The following is a 14,259-nucleotide window of genomic DNA, read 5'->3' as shown; positions in this document are numbered from 1 at the left end:
GTACAAAAGAGCTTGCGACCACAGCACTGTAGCGTGTTGTGTGACATATTAGACGTATTTCTGAAGGGACACCAAAGCTCTTAGACACAAAATACCAGGAAATACCTGTGTTTTATGAAATCCAACATAAATACTCAACACATGTTCGACCCTGAACACTGCCTTCATGTTCTCTTGGTGTGCACATGAAACTCAGAGTAATGGTTTTGTTTGTTGGAGAAACCATTTGGCTTTCATAGATGTTTATCTAATATGTCACTGCATCTGTATTTGAATTGCACAACTTGAGCAGTGCTACCTTTAGACAGACAGGTTATTGTCATGTTTCTGGTGTTTTTCTTGAAGCCTGAGGGCAGAAGAGAAAAATACCGGAGATGGAAGGTAGAAAATAGTCGTGCTGGACTGTTTCTCAGTACCACAGGGCCAAGGTGGAAGTTTGACCTGAAGAGACCTTGACTCCAATTGCAAAAAACATGCTGGGACACAATCAGACAACTCATTGTGACACCCACAGACCCACAAGCAGAACAATACTCCACTTGTTTTACTGCAAAGGCACATCTTTTCTTGGGTAGAGATGGAGATAAATTGACTGAAAATGGTTGTTGCTAAAGATATTACTAGAAAAATAATTGTTTGAATATTTTTGTTGTAGTCAAAACTGACTGCCAAACTGGTTACATGAGTACCAGAGAGGGAGGTGACATGGGTGTTGCCACTACCTGCTGCCTTGTAATTTCCAAACCAGGCGTTTCTTGACCAAAACAGAAAAAGCCTGATTGCTAAATCCTGTTTCTTTGACTTGCAATGGTGTAGGAGGATGAGGCAAACAAATAACATAAACAACCTGCATGTTGTGAGAAGAAAGACAGACCCACCAGTGATATTCTCCCAGTTGCCCTTACTGTACATGAAAAACATTCAAGAACATTATAAACGTTCCTCCAGCAGATTGGGGATCGGGCTCCTCAGTTTCCTGGGCTTATGAGAAGCTGTCAGTTCACAGATGAATAAGCTTTGGCCCAGAGGCCACAGCAGCCAAAGAAAGCACAGCACAATTTTTCCATCCAACCTCCACAACAGAGCTGCATAGTGTGCACACTGTCTTTCACACAGAGGTGTCGGTAAAGGAGCCCCTCATAGCCTGAGTTGAGCTGCATCAGGCAGAGGAGCAGGGAGATTTTAATAAGAGGTTTCCCCATGAGCAGCAGGATAAAGCTCCTCTTGTTTTCATCTGCTGTGAATGTACTTCTGCAAATAAGCCAATTGCTTATACAATACGTTTAATGTAGACAACAGGAGGAAATATCTGAGGTATGAATGAAGCTTTTCCTAGAAAAATATAATTGTTAAATTTTTCTCTTGCCTGCTGGAGAGACATCATTCATTGTTGATGCCATGACTTATAATCAGTTTCTTCAGTACTACATTTTCTCTGGAAAATTTAGTTTGGAATGCTGAGAATAAAGGTTGGAATCAAGTGTTCTGCAGATCTGCTGATTTAGCATCACAGGGCTGCAGCTCCCTTTCAAAGAAACAACAATAGAGAACTTATTCCCAGAGGTGAATAAGATAAGGCTGCGCAGCGGTTGATGCAGTGCAGATACAAGCAGGCTTGTGTATAGTTTGATCTGGCAGGCACTGGATACCTTGGGTTCAATGCACTGTTGTCTGCTGTTTGGCCAACCGTAACCATAGCGAGTTGAGTTTGTATCTCCGTCACGTGAGCGCTGAGCTGAGGGGAGGATTAGAGTTAAACAGAGCAGTGTCACCTCAGAGGCACCAGAATACCTCTGTGACAAAACCCAGGCCCAGTTAATCGTAGAGCTACAGTATACAAAACAAAACAAGAGCCAATGTACACTTCATTTATCTCTAATGAGCATCATCATTCGGAGGTAATTTGCAATGGGGATTAATCGGCACATAAGCGAACAATTCAAAAGTGTTCAAATACATGTGAATACAGCAATCCAAGCAAATGTATTTAAGGGGAGGCATGTACAGTAGGGTCAATCGAAGGTAGTGCCCAATTAACGTAAAGTGAATGTGATTTCACATTTAAAGCAAATCAAACTTTCAATTCATAAACAATATAACCACTTGATGTCAATATACTCCTGGTGATACAGATTTAGCTGGTATAACCGGAAATGGTGACCAACGTGAGCTGACTTTCTTAGCTCATGGTCAGCCAATGTAATCGAGATATTTGTGTAAGTTGCGTAAGGGACTACTTGACAGTTCTCACATTTTATTATTTACTTTTTTTAAAAGCTGTGATGTTTGTGTCATCATGGCAAATATAGCTGCACTGTCTGTCTGTCTGTCTGTCTGTCTGTCTGTCTGTCTGTCTGTCTGTCTGTCTGTCTGTCTGTCTGTCTGTCTGTCTGTCTGTCTGTCTGTCTGTCTGTCTGTCTGTCTGTCTGTCTGTCTGTCTGTCTGTCTGTCTGTATTTTGTCAACAGGATAGCATGCAGTCATGCAACTATATAGAGGTGTATCGGAGATCAAAATCAAAGACACATTTGTAAATGGGCCTGGTCTGAGTACAAGAGGCCAAGGGGCTTTGACACCCCTTATAAACAAAACTGGCCTAATTTGGTTTCACAAAACTTTATGGTCAAATAAATGCTGAGTTTAAAATTGGGTGTGGTCGAGCATGGGTGCCAGAAGTATGCGCGTAGTTCGTGGGGAAGAGGCTATAATGGCCCCCTGTACTTTATGTCCCTGGCCCAATTTGGCATCTTGGTCGGGGTGATCCCACGGCAAGATGGTCTCTAATTTTCGACTTTTGTTGCCACAGCAACTGTGCATGGCTTCTCTTTTATGTAGTGTTACTTTTTGCCTTTATTTAGCACTCATAAAGCAAACTGTTTTTTATGATGCAACTAAGGTGGTGTGTTCAAAAAAAGGATGTTTAGTTTCCGGCACCAGTAACCCCTGCTCAATTGCCAATGAGGGTTCGAGAGAAGACGTGAAGTGCGTCACTGCTTACCTGCAGATTTAGCTAACAACAATAAATTATACTTAAAGAGGCCCTATTATGGTTTTTGGGGTTATCCCTTTCCTGTAGTGTGTTTTACAGTGCCCTCCAGAATTATTGGCACCCTTTTAGTGAAAATAAGCTAAACAAGATGCAAAAACTGTCTTTATTGTTTTCCTCGTAATATTTCATTCAAAATATTAACAAAAATCTAACCTTTTCACTGAAGTAAAATTATTAAAAGAAAAACAAATGTGGACTTTAAATAAATATTTCTCTCCAAAACATGTGTGCCAGAATTATTGGCACCCATTTGATTAAGATCTAACTGAAGTATATTTCCAGTCATAACTTACATTTCTAGGTTCACCTGTTTTATTAGTAACTCCTAAGAGGTCAACCATGACTTCCTGTTTCACTGGGATATAAATATGAGGTGACAGGCCAAAATTCCCTTTGTCCTTCATCACTATGGGAGAGATCACAGTGACGATCTGCGAAAAAAAGTTGTTGAGCTGCAGAAAATTAGGAAATGTATATAAGAAACTTTCGAAACAGTTGAAAATGCCAATTTCCACTATCAGGGCAATAATTAAGAAACATCAAGCAACAGGAGAGGTTAAGAATCAGCCTGGAAGAGGACGTGTGTGTACATTGACACCACACACCGTGAGGAAGATGGTTCGACTGGCAAAAATATCTCCATGGATCACAGCTAGAGAGTTGCAAAGGTCGGTTGAGTCTTGGGGTCTGAAAGTCTCCATAACGACCATCAGACCCCACCTACATCACCACAACTTGTTTGGGAGGGTTGCCAGGAAAAAACATTGCTTTCAGTTAACAACAAAGTAAAGCGTCCACAGTTTGCCAAACGTAACTGGGACTTCGAATGGGACAGGGTTATATGGTCAGATGAAACCAAAATAGAGCTTTTTGACAACAAACATCAAAGGTGGGTTTGGCGTAGACAGAAAGATAGCCATACAGAAAAGCACCTCATACCCACTGTGAAGTATGGTGGTGGATCTTTGATGTGGTGGGGCTGTTTTTCTTCCAAAGACCCTGAATCTTGTTAGGATACATGATCATGGACTCTATCCAATGCCAGCAGATATTAAATGAAAACCTGACAGCCTCTGCTCGGAAGCTCAAGATGGGCCGTGGTTGGAACTTCCAGCAGGACAACGATCCGACACCTCAAAATCTACTCAAAAATGGTTTACTGACCACAGAATAAAGACTTTGCCATGGCCATCACAGTCCCCAGACCTAAATCCCATTGAAAATGTGTGTGAGGACCTGAAGAGGAGAGTCCACAGGCGTCAACCTCAGAATCTGAAGGATCTGGAGACATTCTGTATGGAAGAATGGTCTCAGATCCCATGTGTTGACCAACCTTATCAGGCATTACAGGAGGAGACTCAGAGCTGTAATCCTGGCTAAAGGAGGCTGCATGCAATGCAAAATATTAAATGAAGGGGTGCCAATAATTGTGGCACCCATGTTTTGGAGAAAAATATTCATTTAAAGTCAACATTATTATTTTTAAAAATAATTTTACTATTTTTGAATGAAATATAATGAGGAAAAACAATGAAGACATTTTTACCAAAGGGGTGCCAATAATTCTGGAGGGCACTGTACATGTTTTTCTGCATGTAAATGGTCTGCAAAGGCACCCTTGTCACTTTTTGTCACAACTGTGCTTCCATATATTCACTTTTTATTCAAAATAAAGTTTACCTTACTTTATGCCAATCAACCTTTTGTCAGCCGCTGCAGTAAAGAGCTAATGTACGTACTGTATTGGGTTCAGCCTGCATTGTGTGACATTCAATGTCCTCCTGTCAACTTTTTGACAAATACCGCAAGGCTGCTCTGAGACATCGAGCTTAGCAAAAAGTGCTTGCCTTTTTAATTTGTTTAATTTACCAACCCCGTCCCCCCCCTCCCCCCCGTCCCCCCCCCCCCCCCGCCCCACAACAAATCATTAATTATTCATAATTATTGCTGCCTGGGCAGAATGTGCCTGAGACTGATCCCAGGGGATGGGACTGTAATGTATGCTCTCTGTATCTGAACTCTCCTTCTAAGGCAACACAAGGCAGTGATCATGTGAGTGTCTCTAAGATCACCCTTGTCTATATTTTGTCACTTTTCAAATGGCATGCCCCCAGCAGGGCAGCAACCGCCTATTCGGGGCCTCTTTTTTAACCAGCAACTTATATTCACTTTGGAAGTATTTATATATTTGCTCTTTGCTGCATTTCCTCCAGACAACCCTTTGAGAATTCCTTCATAGCCATGCAGAGAAAAAGGGTGCGGTAGGGGGGTATGGGGTTAGGGGGTATCTCCCCTTATAGATGTGGGTGACATCACCTACCATATTTTTCTATAGCAGGTCAACAACATCCCTGTTACCAGAATAAGATGACTACACTCAGTGCCCTTGTGGGATTAGATAATGAGTTCAGGTCATCGAGTTGCCCTGGGAGTGGTGTTTATTGGTGGACAGGACACGCACATGCCCTCCTAGGGAAAGTTTAGCGACAAGATTTATATGCATAATAAAGTTTCAGTAGTGCTATTTTTTATATACACGTACACTGCCCGGCCAAGTGGGGGCAGTGCTATGATCTGGGTTGCTGCAGTTGGTCTGGTCTAGGTTCAGCAACGTGCCCAAAGAATGAAATCAGCTGACTACCTGAATATACTGAAGGACCAGGTTATTCCATCAATGGATCTTTTCTTCCCTGATGGCACGGGCATGTTCCAAGAGAACAATGCCAGGATCCATCGGGCTCAAATTGTGAAAGAGTTTGCCAAGACAGTACAACTCCTTAAACCCCAAATTGTCAATGTGAGCTGGTTAAAAAAATGATTTACAATGTGTGTAAAACATTGATAGATAAAACCAATGTACCACTCTCATTGAAACAGGAGGAAACAGCTTGCTTTGCTACGTTCGAAAACCTGCTAACCAGCTAACTTAACTTAGCTGTGTCTTCCAGTTTGTGGTCGTTATGTTAAGCTAAGCTTACTGAAGACTTCCTTTAGCTCAATGTTTGGCATGTGTTTAGGCAAGAGTGGTTTCATTCTTCTCAAAATACTCTTGGAAAATAAGAGTAAAGGCAAAGAACATCTTCCAAAATAATGAATTATTTGGTTTGAAAAGCGTTATCTTTCTGCTGTTCACTGACAATAAACTCTAACTGACTTGATGCAGAGGTTAATATACTCTGAAGGCCTTAAAATGCTTTCAACTCTCAAAAACATAATATTCCCACATTGCAAAAAAAATACTTTGGCTGTAGAAAGTTAGCAGCCTGTTTATTTTCAAATGATTTGCCTCTGGTCTCCTAATAACATGCTGAATTCAAGACTGTTTTGTATCTAACAGTGGGGAGTCAGTACTGAACTTTCCAAAACCATCTAACAGGGGTCTCCATAAAGTTATATTTCATTTAATCAAGTATTTGTTAACAATATAATTTGAGTTACACCTGCATGGAATTACGCAGCATGAGGTTCTGAGCTGTAGAGGTGACACGGTTAGCCTAGTTTGGCTAACAGCTAGCTATCTTAAAGTTTTTATAAAAAGCATGTAAAAACTGACCTAAAGAAAGCCTACAATTTGTTTGAGGGAAACTCATGATGTAACTATTCATTGTCAAAAAAACACAGGAGCTGGTTGTTAAATATGGCTGTTAAGGTGTCCGTAAAAGCATGCTAGTAGCTAACACTCCCAAGAAAAATATTCCTCTAGCTTTAATTGTTTGCCAACATACAGTCCAACTCCTAAAACCATACATTTGAGCTGTTTTCATGTTTCTAGCGTTTTTGCTAAGCTAAGCTATCTGAAGGCTTGCTTTAGCTTCATGTTTGACATTGGCCTTTGCAAAAGTGGTATACATCTTCTTTGTTTACTCTTGGAAAGAAAGCGAAAAGGCTAAGCGTATCTGGGTGATTCTCTGAAATCAGTGTACTTGTGTCCCACAGATTTACCTCAAAGATTTTCATATAAAGTAAACCACAAAATGCATTTTAAAACAAGAAATGGAAAGATCCGTGTGTCTTTGCATTATAACACACCAACATATTTTAAAAATTATGTTTTGAAAAGTGTTATGGGTTGCTGAGGCGTAGAGCTCAGCCAAAGGAGCATGTCCCTACTGAGCAAAGTTACTTTTTGAATATAAAACAAATAAAAATCGTCAGTAACCACAAGTTTTTTCTGCTAATATAATCATTTTCCTGTCTACTTTAACCTAAATAAAAGAAATGTGAAAACAATACATGAATTATTTATAAAATAGCACTATTTAATCACGTCCCCCAGTTTTGTTCAACCCCATAACAGCATACCAATCCCCCCCTTTTTTCTTAAGCCAGCCAGCCCCTTTTCTCTAAATGTTATTTCATGTTCCTTATTTTCATATCAGATGGCTAAATCAAATGCAGAGAGGCAAAGAGAGTACAGGGCGAGAAGAAATGCAGATTCACAGAGAAGGGAAGAATACCTCAGGAGAGAGCATGAGCGATGGAAAGAGATACATCTCTGAGAACTTTTCTTGTACGTACAGCACTGAAATTCAGTCAGTACACTTTGGATCATCCCACCAACAGGCCACACTTCACACAGGGTTCATCTATGTTGGTGGAACCCAAGAACCAACCTGCTTTACCTCCATCTCACCATCCAAGCACAAGAGTCCAGCTGCTATATGGGAACATCTGAAACCTGCACTTTACTATGTGCAGACCACACACCCAGAGGTGTCTGTTGTGCACTTTTTTAGTGATGGGCCCTGTACACAGTACAAGCAAAAAGGAAACTTTTTTCTCTTCAGTACAGAGCTTGAAAAGAGAGGACTGAGAGGGACCTGGAATTTTTTCGAGTCCAGTCATGGCAAAGGAGCACCAGATGGTGTTGGTGCTGCCTTAAAGAGATCAGCAGACAACCTCATCAGCCATGGCCGGGACATCAACAATGCTTATGAGCTCTTCAAGGCCCTCTCTGAGACGGACACTTCGATCAAATTGTTTTTTATCAAGGATGAAGCTGTTGAGCAGGCACTGCAAAGGATGCCGTCCACCATTCCACCAGTTCCAGGAACCATGCACATCCATCAGGTCATCACTCTTGCTCGAGGGGAGATAACATCGCAAGATGTCAGCTGCATGTGCTCCACCTATGGAAAGCTTGTATGTGAATGCTGGAATACAAAGCATTTCAGCTTTGTCAGGAAAGTACCAGCTACCGTGTCGCCAGCTACTGTGTCACAAGGGCAGAAAGAAATCAATTGGGATAACCCAGAGGTAATAGGGAAGTGGTGTCTGCTCACTTATGATAAAACATTGTATCCAGGAATAATCCTTGCTACAAATGAAATCGGCGTTCAAGTCAAATGCATGCACCTTGCTGGAATAACCAAAAACAGGTTCTTTTGGCCTCTACAAGAGGAGGTACTATGGTATCCATTTGATGATGTGCTTAAGCTCATCCCGCCTCCTCAGCCTGTGACAGGACGTGATTCACGTCACATGCAATTTCAGAATGAGATCTGGGACAGACTTTCTAACTAATGGATGAAAGAACCATAAAAGCAGGAACAACAGATCAGATAAGAAAAGAGACCATCCACATTCACTCATCAAACGTATTAGTTCAGTGTTTAGTGAACGCTCAATTTTCCGATTTTAGAAGAGACAGCAATGTACTTTTTAACTGCTGATACTACAGATGAGAGATGAATTGTATTAAAGCCTGTGAAGAACACATGAAATGATTTTAATGTTAACGTTTATATTTAGAGTGTAACTGTTGTGATGTCAATACATTGTTAAACCAATTCCAGTGAGATAGATTTTGTATGCAGCATTCAGCCTATGCTGTTGTTCTTCATTTTTCTTCTCATAGGACAGATCCGTTCAATCTAAATGTGATGTTATTTTACATACCTTATGATATGCTTCTTTCCTCATGTTTGTTTTAATAAATGAATTTAAGTCAATTTCAAGTTGATTAAATGTTGTCATTCATTCAACCCTGTTACAGTGTGCTCAACCCTGTTACAATGTGTTCAACCCTGTTACAGTGTGTTCAACCCTGTTACAGTGTGTTCAACCCTGTAATTTGACACATTTTCATAAATGTTTTGATAATAATAACAAATATTAGATACATGTTTGTTGAACTGCAACATTTAGAGGACAAGTAGAAAATATACGAAAGCCTAATCTAATGTTTATGTTAAAGTATATTTTCATGATTTATGAAGACCGCTTGTACGTTAAGTTGCCATATCCTACTTGACAGTCAAATTATTATTATTTAGAATCAAATAAAGTATACTTCCAATAAGTTATTTTACACAAGGGACAGGTGATTACCAAGGCACTGGAAAAATTGGTTTGAATATGTTTTAGAATTACAATCATACAGGAATCAAATTGTCCTGTTATGGGGTTGAATTTAAAACAACCTAAGTGACAAAGAAATTCCTAATAATGTTTGGGATTTAATGCCTAAGGTGGGAAAACGTATTTTCTCAGAGGTTCAAATAGTCCTTCATCAGATGCAATGTTCAGAAACACAATTTTTTTGATATATTTTTCATAAACCAGAGAACCCAATGTGCACCGAATTCAGAGAATCACCCATCTACCAAAATAATGAATACTTTGCTTTGAAAGCTTTATCTTTCTGCTCTTCACTGACAATCAACTCTAAACTGACACTATTGATTCATGGCTTGTTATACTCAGAAGGCCTTTATAAGGCTTTCAACTCTCAAAAACTTAATCTTCCACATAGCTAGAAAATTACTTTGGCTCTCGAAAGTTAGCAGCCTGTTTATTTTCATGGATTTGCCTCTGGTCTCTTAATAATATGCTATATCCAAAACTGTCATATAGAGTATGTTCTTCACTGTCCAAAATCATCTAACAGTGCCGGACTTACTTTATTTGATCAAGTATTTGTTACCAATATAATTTGAGTTCTACCTGCAAGGAGAAACGCTGAGAGGGGGCATGAAAGTACCGAGCGTTCAGGTCTGAGGACTACATTCCTGCTGTTATGGCCTACAGCTTTCAGGATTCTGCCTTTTAAGGTAAGACCCCACTCTGTTTCTCCTTATCCCTTGCAAGCTTGATCTTGCTGTCTCCCTCTGGGCTCACTGGGTGCCCCCGCGTCTCCTTTTATACGTTGTCACCAGCCAGTCAAGCGATCACATCTGCAGGAAATTTCCGAGCAGCTTCCTTTCCTACGCCCGTAAAAAGGAACAGCAGCTGGCGGGCATTCATTTTACGCTTTGTTGGAGGGGCTTTTTTACACTTCAGCTTTGCACAGTTGATTTACGGCCAAGCAGTAAAGCGGAACAACACACAGCACGGATAGAAAGAAAGGAAAACACAAGAATGCCAAACTTCCATTTTTAGAAGAAAAATGAATGAGTTATGAAAGAGTGTTGATTATACTCTCGTGGTTCTGTGACCTCTGTCTCTCTGCTCTCAAGAGCTGCATTGTGCTTCAACTTTAAACACACTGAGCTGTGTCTGCAGAATTCATCCCATTTCCATTTCACACCGTAGGGAGTAAAGCAATATAACAGCTTATACTTCAGCCTCTTTCACTGGATTGTCAATCATCTATGAGAACTGAGGAGCCATTCCTCTTTACTTCAATTGCAAAAAATATAAGAAATGTCTTGGACAGAGTCCTGGAATCCATCAAGATCAATATTGAATGTTGACTAAGAGTAGTAACATAAATTTTACTGTAGGAGCCAATAAATCACCAATAAATCAAAGCAAAATGTCAAATTGTCTTGAAATATTTCCCCGTGAAAATATACCTTGGAATCTCTTCCCCGTAGGCCCCTGATTCATGTGGTCAATGCTCCACTGAGCAATCAAAAGAAAATCAGTAAATGGAATTGACCCTCCACAGGTAAGATGTGCCATAACACCAAATTTAAAACTTTCAAATAGTATTTGCGACTCCTTCAACACAGTTGCCATACAATCATATTAATCCCATACTCTTAATCCACTCTTACATAACTGACCTTTCCCAGGGATCACAGTTCAGATGGTCGTCATCTTTCAGGAGGGAAAAATACAAGCAATTAATTCTCCCAGGTGCAAAGTTCATCCTTTGGCTGTCAGTGAGCTTGAAGAACACGATGTCTGGTAATCAATATCTCAGCCCAAAGACAAACCACTGAGGTCAGAGTTCATGTTCTCTGAGTGCTCTTGGCCTCTCGGAGCTGTCCAGTTCTTGAAATATGTGAAATTGATGGTTTATTGATGGTTGATCAGATCGACCCAACACTTAACAAACTTATTCTGCTGTCAAGGATGCTATAGAAAGCCATTTAATTTGCAATTGTGTGAAAAGATCCTAGGAATTCCAAGTGAGTAAGTAGGTGTGTTGATGACATTTACACACCCACATAAAAACGAAACGAAAACTTCTGATTCCCTGAACATTAACCAGATTTCATATGAGGAAAAGACTAGCAACAATCACAATACGGTTAACAAAGAGATACTGGTCAGGTTTTTACGGAACCCGTAAAGGGACATGGGAAAGAAGTTAACACTGAAACATTTCTCGTGCTCGTGCGAAAGTTTCAAACCTACCAAATGTCAGGTTCGGTCATAGGCAGTGTTCCTGGTTTAATTATTATTTTATTTAATGCATTTAGCATAAAAACACCTGAATTAAAGTGTGGTTGAAGTTTTTTCATGGATTTCAATGACATTCACAAAGCTGTGGTTTCCATAGGTCATCAGCTTTCGGCCGTGTGTTGACACTGTCTGACGAAACGAGACCTTGAATAAGGTCTGACGGGGAGCTTATGTACTGCTGTGTGTGTACTGCTGAGCGCGCTTATGTACTGCCGCGATACTTTCTCGTGAGCACGGGAAACGTTCGCATACGCGCGAGAAACTTCCACGAGCACGTGAAACTTTCGCGTTTTTTCCCCCCATGTCCGTAGGTTCATCTAATTGTCGCGCAAATAGAAAAAAAAAATGTAAATACAAATTTTAAAATATGAAATATCTTTTGGAAATTTGATCTGCTTTTAGCTTCATCCTGTTGATGACTGATCCCTGATGATACTTTAGCACTAGACTAAATTTGGGCAAACCCTCGGGATTATCATCTTTAATATTTGGCAACACATCATTGAAGTGTGTGGGGATCTTTTTGTAGAAACTGTGAAGTCTCAAATTTCTCAAATCAGGGTTTAGCAAGACTTGATTCAGATCCTGACAGTTTGGTTATGAGTTGTATTGGTAATCAAAAATACATCTAAACCTTAATAGATTCTACGACATTTATTTTTGTTAAACTAAAACAAATGGGAAATTTAACATGAATTCTTAAGCCAAGAATATATACTGGCATTAAACATATTAGACCAAATGTTCAGTGTTTTAAGAATTTTCCTGATTAGTGTACAAAGTTATTACATTTTTCTTTGGGGAATATATGAAACTTGGTTTCACTGTTTCCTGTCAATTCGTCTTCCATCATCTGTCAAATAATGGCAGAAATGCCCAAAAATATAGCTATGAGTTACCAAACATAATCCCCTGTTCTTTGATAACAGTGAGATACTGTTTTTCACCCCAAGATAATTCCTATAATGAAACATACAATTAAATTAGAAAAAATGTAAAACGCGTTGATCAAACTGATACTGCTAATGTATGGAACCTGCCCTCCCCCACTGTAAAGGAATACATTAATTTAGACACATGAATAGTCACATTACTGTCACCTAGGCTGTTAAATAGATCTAATATTGGTTTGTTTTAATGTCAGAGCATGGGTCTAATAAAATCTCTCTTTTGATAGGTTGTTCTTTTGTTTTTACTGTATATGATTTACTTCACTTATTCTGTACAAACTGTCTTTGGTTATTTGTTTTATTCCTTCTCATCGTGTGTTGGCTAATCTTTTTTGTTCATATTTTGCCTTTTCCTTTTGTTGATCATTGAATTTCTATTAAAAGTCATTTTAAATATTTACTATTCACCTGCTAGAATTTACCAGCTACAGTCTAAATAATTTTAAAATATATCTTCTGATTTAAAAAAAAAGGCTTAATGGTAAGGGGGTCAGATGGTGGTGTGCAGCACCCTCTACTGTTTCAACGGTTAGGGTCTGTCTGCTGCCCATGATATTTGTAAGACAACCACAATAAGCCAACGCTTTAACAATCATAGCTTTGACTTTTTTAAGAGGATTTTTTCCCATTGTTGACACAAAGCCGATGCCCAGACCACCCATGTTCTGCACAGCACTTGACAAAAACATTCCTCACTGCTGAATGTCAAACAGAATAAGAGCTGAATGTCTCCTCAGTGGTCCAGGGTTAGGGTTAGGGTTATCTGGGCCAACATCTCCTAAGTGAAGAGTGATCGCTCGGTTTTATGGCAGATACTCTTTTCTTTTCTTCAGGATTCTATCTGAATAAAAGCTGTAACAACATGTCGTATTTTCAGGCAGATTGCTGAACTGTCAAACTATTGTGAATGGAGGTCTTTTAGCGATCAAAGCTTGTCAAAACAGATCAACATATTTGTGCTTTAACCTAATGAATCAATAATCTAAAGGTGATTATGGCACCTCCAGGGTCGCCCACCTCCCATCCTTCATATCAGGTCAGGTCATAGGGTCAACGCACAAGCTAAGCACAGGCTGTGCGGTAGTGGATGAAAAGGACAATAGAACTGCATCACATGTAAAAGACCATTAAATGAGGATGATATTATAGTTTATATTGCTTAGAAAAGTCAGGCATGTCAGCTGAGAGCAGGGGTGTCCAAATTACGGCCAGGGGCAACTTTGGCCCATTGTCCATTTTAACCATTTGCCCATACCTGAAACTTTAGCTTTTCTTATATTGTACTTCTTAAATATATATGTAAACATATATAACACGGTATTCATGTGTTAATAAGTCCACTTTAATCCTTTTTTAACAAATCTTAGTTGATAAAAAAAATCCCAATAACTTATTTCCATAACAAGCTTGAAATATATTCATATTTCCCCTTATTTTATGCAATCTGAGGCTTCTGTTTTAAGGGTTGAGCTGCCTGGACTTTTTGTAACAAAATAAATGAAACCCTATGGAGAGTTGTGACGTAGGATGTTTTTTTTTCTTAATGCATATTCAAGTATAATTAACTTACATTTGATTGATTTAGCTAACTTGTAACTTAACCTATGAGGCAATATACCTCACCTCT

Source organism: Eleginops maclovinus, chromosome 22 (genome assembly GCF_036324505.1).
Source record: "Eleginops maclovinus isolate JMC-PN-2008 ecotype Puerto Natales chromosome 22, JC_Emac_rtc_rv5, whole genome shotgun sequence".
NCBI lineage: Eukaryota > Metazoa > Chordata > Actinopteri > Perciformes > Eleginopidae > Eleginops > Eleginops maclovinus.
The sequence above is the reverse complement of the archived record's forward strand: the minus strand, read 5'-3'. Positions refer to the sequence as shown.